Raw genomic sequence first — 7,789 nt, 5'->3', positions numbered from 1 at the left:
TTATTTATACATCAAAATTTATTTTGAAATCGTGTTAAATATTTCTTTAAATTATTTATTTCAAAGAAAAGTTTTTAATATTTTTTACATGAATTTGAAGCATATTTTGTTATTATCTCAAGATCTTCAACCAATGTAATTAAACTGGCTGATATTAACGCAGAAAAATTTTCGAAACATTATGTCATCACTATAAATATTCCGTGCAATTTAAATTTTCTGGAATCCCTCCAATTCTCTGTTTAAAAGAAGGTCTCGAATTTCATTGCGACTTGTCTCATTCAATAAAAGCATAAGAAGTACTTCTTCTTCTTCCTCGAGAAGATTAATTATTAATTGATCCATGCTGTTATGTGCTACTGTACAACCTACTGCAGCAGACGTTCAAACTGGTCTAATTACAGGCAACGAAATGAAAATTGACCTGGTCGCATGCCTCTCGATGCCCCGTAAAAAACCCGTATGAATCACTAATCACGCGACTAGTTTTGGGGTAATCAAGTAGCGCGACTTCAGTCGCGCATACGGAATCCCATATTTAGGTGTTTGATGTTTATGATTTTTTTATGGTGCGTCATCCTCGTGGGATTTCTCCGTGGATTTTTCACTTCGCCTCTTTCCGACTGCGATCGGAAATAAAGGGTCGCTTCCACGCGGGAACCGATATAGACATCCGGAAATCTCCGAAGGCAACCGAATGCGGCTTCGTGCCAAATTTACATCGCCAAGAGACATTGGGTCCGTTTTATTGTATGGCAGATTTTCATTATCTCTCCTCAAGAGAACATCTCTCTCACAGCTGACCGATGCAGCTCGTTGCACCGAGTCAGCACAACCGCACAAAATGTAAAATTTATTTTAAGGCCATGTGATGAGTAATAAATATTAATAAATATTAAAGGAACGTTTGTGATCTTGTAAAGAGTTGGAGGAAGAAAAAAGTTTATGCAAATAATGATTATAGACCATGGACATAGAAAACACGGGACTAGGCATGCCATTGCGGGATTGATGCAATGAGCGGGGAGGGCCGTCATCTTTTTAAGTGCCGCGACAAACATGGCAGCGTCCACATGTTTATATTTTCGTGCATAGTTTGTAGGCAAAAATGCGTTTGCGCATAATCAAGTGGCACATCGTAAGATGGCGGCTCTCCCCACTCTTGGAATTCTCCCCCCTTCCGTTCATTCAACCCCACTCGCCAAGTTAGGATGGCATGCCTAGTCCTGTGTTTCCTATGTCCATGTTATCGACGGACACATTTAGGTTTTACAGCAGAAGTTTGACTTTTAACTTTCTCTGACGATAATCATGCAATATGTTTTACCTACAGATTGCTAGAAGTTCGAAGTTGTCTACTCGCTGCGCTAGTGCTGCTTTGACACAGCTGATACCAGACTCATACGTATGTCAGATCAAATATGTTTATTTGCATTTGAAGTGCAAAAATTAGTTTTTGCGTTATTTGTGCATAATGTTTGTGAGCTATTTTTGTTGTTCTGCCCCACTTTGATAAATGTAAACTTCATAACTAGCCCATTGACAACATTGCAAATTGCTTGCAGACATGGACATAGGAAACATGGGACTAGGCATGCCATACTAACTTGGCAAGTGGGGTGGAATTCACGGGAGGGGGGAGAATTCCATGAGTGGGGAGAGCTGCCATCTTACGATGTGCCACTTGATTATGTGCACGAGCATTTTTGCCGACAACCTGTGCATGAAAATATAAACATGTGGGCGCTGTCATGTTTGTCGCGACACATCAAAAGATGGTGGACCCCCCTCTCATTGCATCACCCCCGCAATGGCATGCCTAGTCCCTTGTTTCCTATGTCCATGCTTGCAGGGTTTGAGGACATCACGGTCGGTATTTCTCCACAATAAAAATTTTAAAAAAACTTTTTCACTATTCTAATTATTTAGGACCAGAGACACATTCTTGCATGCCTTCTATTTATCGCGCTAAATTTTTAACACGATATCTCATTCCGTGTGGACGTAAGTTGCGAAAGAAAACTTCCACTGTTATTTTCTTTAACAAAATTTTTTTCTCAAAATTTTCACCGGAACAAAGCAGAGACATGAACTTTATTACCTCCTCTTTCATTTCCCAAACTTTCAGAGCGAAACCTCATTTAGTTTAGACGTGAGTTGGGAAAGAAAAATTAAAGACCAGGTTTGGTCACGTGACCCTCTCGTCACATGGCCTTAAATAGTTCTCCATTTAGTCAAAGATATTATAAACGTAGATGCGGTACGGGGCGTCGGAGTGGGGAATCATATATATATATATATATATATATATATATAGGACACCACATTTTCTGCCCTATCGAGGTGCTGCCCTCATCGTACTACGAAGTCGAACTCTTGTTTTCTCATTCTTCGTAAAATATGACGGTAAAGCAGTAGAAAAATATTTTGAGGTTAGAAAAGTTTGACATGTATGTATCGCTGAATTTTTTCAGATCTGAAGCTTGATCTAGGTTTTCGATACAGAATTTTTCTTTGACATTTTTTTTTTTAAATTGAAATAATCAAATATTTATACCAAAGAAACAACTTTTTTAATGTTTGAAATATTTAAACATTATTGTTTAAATTTAAAATAATAATTGAAACAAAATATATTTCTGGATAAGATATTTTGGTTGAAAATGTATGTATTTTTTTTTAAATCACAAAAGTTTTCCTGAAAAATCGAAATGTTAATTAAAAAACACGTGTTTTTATATATTAATTTGTCGGTAAAATTGTTTGTATAATTTTAATTTGAAATTCAAACAATAATTTTTAACACTTTGAATATTAAACAAACATTTATTTGATAACAATATTTTATTATCGTAGTCTTAATAAATAATTAATATTGATTAAGAAACAATTTTATTTGGGGAGTCTTATTATTTGGGAATTTTCAAATTCGTTAATATTATAAACTGTTCAGGAAGTTTATTAGTTTTGGAATTGTATTTTTTGGGACAGAGAGTTTTACCGAGTCGGGAATTTTATTTTTCGGGATATTTCTGCCGTCCCCGTAGAATTACAGAAAATTTGCTCTAATTATAATTTCGGCGCTCGATCTTGTTGATTTTTTCCTACAGTATTCTTAAAAAGAAATGTGTATGGAAATTTTTGATATCACAAAGTTAAAGATAATCTCAATTAAAAATTTTAAAATTCGCTGCACATCCAATTTTTATTCTTGGGTCTTGGGAATTTTTTTCTAATCCATTTCAGTGACTGGTAAACAGGGGTGATTTTCTCTTAGAAAATAAGTGATTAAAATTTGAAAAAATTGGGTAGGCTTTTTTGACATCTAGGTATGTAAAAAAGGTAAACTGCAGAAAATTTAAAAATTAATTTAAGAACTATTTATACTCTTTTAAGATACCAATACAATTTACATAGCACTAATTGTAAAATTTGCAAATTTTTAGGCCTTCAGTTTAGGCGCTTGAATTTTAACGTTAAAATTGCTTCATTTTCAGAATACAGCCTTATTGTTTGAATTTTAAGAATTTGTCGAAATTGTTTAAAGGCGAAAAAGTTTGAATTTAAAATTTAAAAATGCGAAAATACACCATTTTCCATGTTCATTTGCAATCCAGCGAGTCACTTTCTTTCGCTTCTTTTGAAAGTCGATTCTTTGCTTTCAGTTTTCTTTTTAAACTATACCTTGAATTCAACGCATTTCAAATTAAATTTTTGCAGCTGCATTTAGATTGAATTATACAAAGGTTTTTTGTTTTATATATAAATTAATTAAAACATTTTATTGGTTTTTCACGACTGTAATTTATAACTCTAAAATGGAATAATTGTAGCTCAAACATGAAAAAGTGGACCAATTTCATATTTAAAGAGATTCTATCACATGTATTGAATTATTAAAACCTCTGACCTTTCTTAAGGTTTTTAAAACCCTTTTAAAAACTTTTTTTTCACAATTTTGGTTGTGATTTCTTAATAAAAGAATAAGTGCTATTTAGTCTCCAGAACAGCAATTTCAAAAATATTTAAAGCCTTAATAATTTAGACATTTTAAATTTGTAGTCTTCAGAATATATTGAATAATTTCAAATTTAAAGCTATTTAAATATTTCATCTGAATTTTTGAATGGGAAGTGTTCGATAATTTTAGATTGAAACCTCTCAAATTATTTAGTTACAAATTAAAATCATAGAACTTCAAGTTTTATTTATTTTTTGATAATATGCCCCCCCACAAATTTTTTTTTGTGAGAAAATAACGCCTGATTTTTGCAAAAATTAACAAATATATATTAAAGGTTCACTCAAGGTCATTTTTGTTCAAAAAGCTTGTTCCTGAATAAATTAACTCTTATTGTTTCCGATTTCGTTCTGTCACTCAGGGTAATTTTCTGTGAAAAATATTGATTTACAAAGAATATTTGTCAAACAAGAGAATGGATTTCTTCGCCCGAGAGCCAAACGTAAATTGTACTACAGTAAAAACAACTGGAAAAATTTAGACGAAAGCCAAATTTGGTAAAGAAAACAAACAAGACAGACGTAGACGACAGAGAGACAGACAGATACCGATGTAAAAACTTGTTTTTCTGACTCAAGGAGCCTCAAAACGTCGAAATTTAATTAAAATCGCGAAAATCATTTTTCGCATAAAACTCTTCTCGTTATGGATGAGAATGTGATAAAATAATCATGGGGCCTTGAAAAAGTAGCGTTTTTCGCCTCTTGACTTTTTTCCATGTCAAGCTTTTTTTGCTTCAAATGTCCATTTTCGTTTGGTTTTTTGGATTATAAAAATCTTTTAACTTTGGTAAGTTTGATTTTATCAAAAAAAGTTGTCAGGATAAATTGTTCATATTTTTTTGTACCGTAAATAGCTGTCGAAAAAATTTTCAAATTTTGAAAAAAGTGGTCTCAAAAATTTTGAAAAAGCTTCAACTTTTTGGATTTTTATCAAAAATGACTGTGCAACGAACTCGATCTTTCTTTTTGGTCTCTCGAACAGTGCGTCAAAGCCCAATCCAATCGGACTAGGCTTTCGAAAATTATCCGGTATACAGACAACAACAACGACGACGCCGAACAGACAAACAGACTCCGACGTAAAAACTTGTTTTTCTGACTCACGGGGCCTCAAAACGCGACATTTGATAAAATCCGAAAAAGTTATTTTTCATAAAAAACTAATACCTTCTCATTTTAATGAGAATGTAGAAATTATCAAGAAGATTTGTAGAAAATCTTTCAAAGAATAAAATTATTGTCCCGTAAGTTACAACCGAAAAATTACAATTTCAAAAAAATGAAAGTTGTTTTAAATATTAAGCTAGACTCGCGACCGGGACAAATCAGAAAATGAAAGTAAATTTGAAAATTGAACTGCAGTTCGAGTATTAAAAACTAAACAGTGATTGATTTTACAAGGTGATTCTAGATCTGTTCAAAATGATATAATTTACATATTTTAACGTTAAAATTTGAACTTATTTAATTGAAAAGCCTTATTAGTGACACAAGTGTAAAGTTCAAATTAATGGCTTCTTAAATGAACCTCTTTATTCAATTTCAAAATCTTTTTGAAGTATTATTTCAGTATAAAATATTCCATTTTTAATCTATTTGGTTTGGAAATAAAAAAAAAAAAATTTTTCTATAGTAAAAAATTTGAAAACAAATTGTCACAATTTCACAGTGACTAATTTAAACTTGGAATGTTACGATTATAATTGTTTAATTTTTTTATTGGTATTTCGAAGGTAAAAGTATTTCATTTTGATTCTTAAAGAATAGTTAAATAAGCATGAATTTAGAAAAAAATCAAATAAGCTGGAGGTTTCTGAATGTTACAAAGAAAAGAACAAAATTTGGAGCTCCTCAAGAATTTTGAAAGATTAGGAAAACAATAAAAATTCCTGGGTAAATTTAAAATGATTTTTTATTTTGAAAAAGTACATAACTCAAAGAGAATGTTTAAAAATATTTCAAAAGATTTACAAAATTAGAAAAAATCTGGAAGCTCTTAAAACAATTTTGTGTGCAGGATTTTACAAAAATGTTAGGAAAAATGGGAATCAGTCTAAAAGATATTTAAAAGTTCCGAAATATGTTTAAAATAATTTTAAAAGATTTGAAATAATTTAAAAGAGAATAGATATTTTTGATGATTTTCAAATGTTTTCAAATGTTGACTTTTTATTTTGAAAAATTACATAATTTTAAGAGGAGGTATACAAATATGGGACCACTGACAAAAATTCCGAAAGGGATGAATGAAAAATCCCAAAAAATGAAATCTCCGGCACCTGAATAATAATTTTATAAAAATTGTATTAAAAAATACATTAAAAAACACGTGTGCTTTAAAAGAAAAAAAATGTTCTGCCTAAATTTTCTTCGTACCTACATAATAACATTTTTGAAACAAACTTTGCAGGATTCAATTTAACAACGACTTATATCAAAATTTATTTTTCTTATTTTTTTTTATTAATTAAAAATTCGATTTTTCACATTTTCAAAAAAATTTTTTCATCCAGAAATATATATACGATTATTGTATTTTCAACAAATAAATAATATTTAATAAACAATTTTTTACATTGTTTTCATTCAGGAATTTTCTAGTTCGGATATTTTATGATTCAGGCATTTTCTTTGGGGATTTTTAAAATTCGGTAATATCTTATTGTCTGGAATTTTATTTATTTTATTTTTCATGAATTTTCCAATTCGACTTTTATATTTCGGGATTTTCATAATTTCGGGAATTTTATTATTGGTTATTTTTCAATGTACGAATTTTACAGTGTCAGGAATTTTATTTTTCGGGATTTTTAAGTTTTAAGATTTTTAATTTTTTTTTTCGGGATTTTATAAAAGTCCCGAATTAGAAAATTCTCGACAATTTACAATCTTACCGAATTTAAGAATTGCCGACAGAAAATTTCCGAATTATACAATATACGGGCTAGACAACTCTTTAATTTGAACAATTAAAAAATAGTTAGTTAAAAAAAATTTGTTTAATAGAATAATAAAATATTTTTACCGAGGAAAAAACTTTTTTAATGTTTAATGTTTCTAAAAATTATTGTTTGAATTAAAAATAACAATAATTGAACAAATGTATTTTTGGATAAAAAAAGTTGTTTGAAAATGTCCATTTTATTTTTGTACATTACAGAAAACGCTCGCAAAAATAAAATTATTATTTAAAAAATAAAAATCGCGTTAAATCAGTCTGCATTGAATCCTGCAAAGTTTGTTTCACTTGAAGCCCACGTGTTTTAAATTTATGTTTGTATCACATTTTTATACAATTATTGTTATTTTAATTTAAAACAATAATTAAAAAAAATTAAACATTAAACCAAATTTCTATAATAAAAATATTTGATTATTGTATTTTTAATAAATAAATAATATTGACCACATAACTGTTTTCTCAATTTCTGCAATTCGGGAATTTTCTAGTTTGTATATTGCATGTTCGAATTATTTTCTATTTTTGTTTTTTAGCATCCTTGATATGGGTGCTGTATGAGTTTCGAGGCGTTGGTGATTATTTTTCGCAATTTTTTTTTATTGTGATTCAATAATAATAATAAAAAAGGCAAATGAAATAAAGAGGGAAGAAGGGGATTTGGTTGGTTGCCTTCTCATTTTTCTTTCCTATTTTTTATTTTTGTCCAAACAAATAATTAAATAGCTGAACAGGATTTTTAATTTGATTTTACTCTCATTTAAATTTCCTAAATTAAAATTTTTTAATTTCATTGACCGTGAAAAA

Source organism: Belonocnema kinseyi, chromosome 7 (assembly GCF_010883055.1).
Source record: "Belonocnema kinseyi isolate 2016_QV_RU_SX_M_011 chromosome 7, B_treatae_v1, whole genome shotgun sequence".
NCBI classification, from domain to species: Eukaryota; Metazoa; Arthropoda; class Insecta; order Hymenoptera; family Cynipidae; genus Belonocnema; species Belonocnema kinseyi.
Note: the sequence above shows the minus strand (reverse complement) of the source record.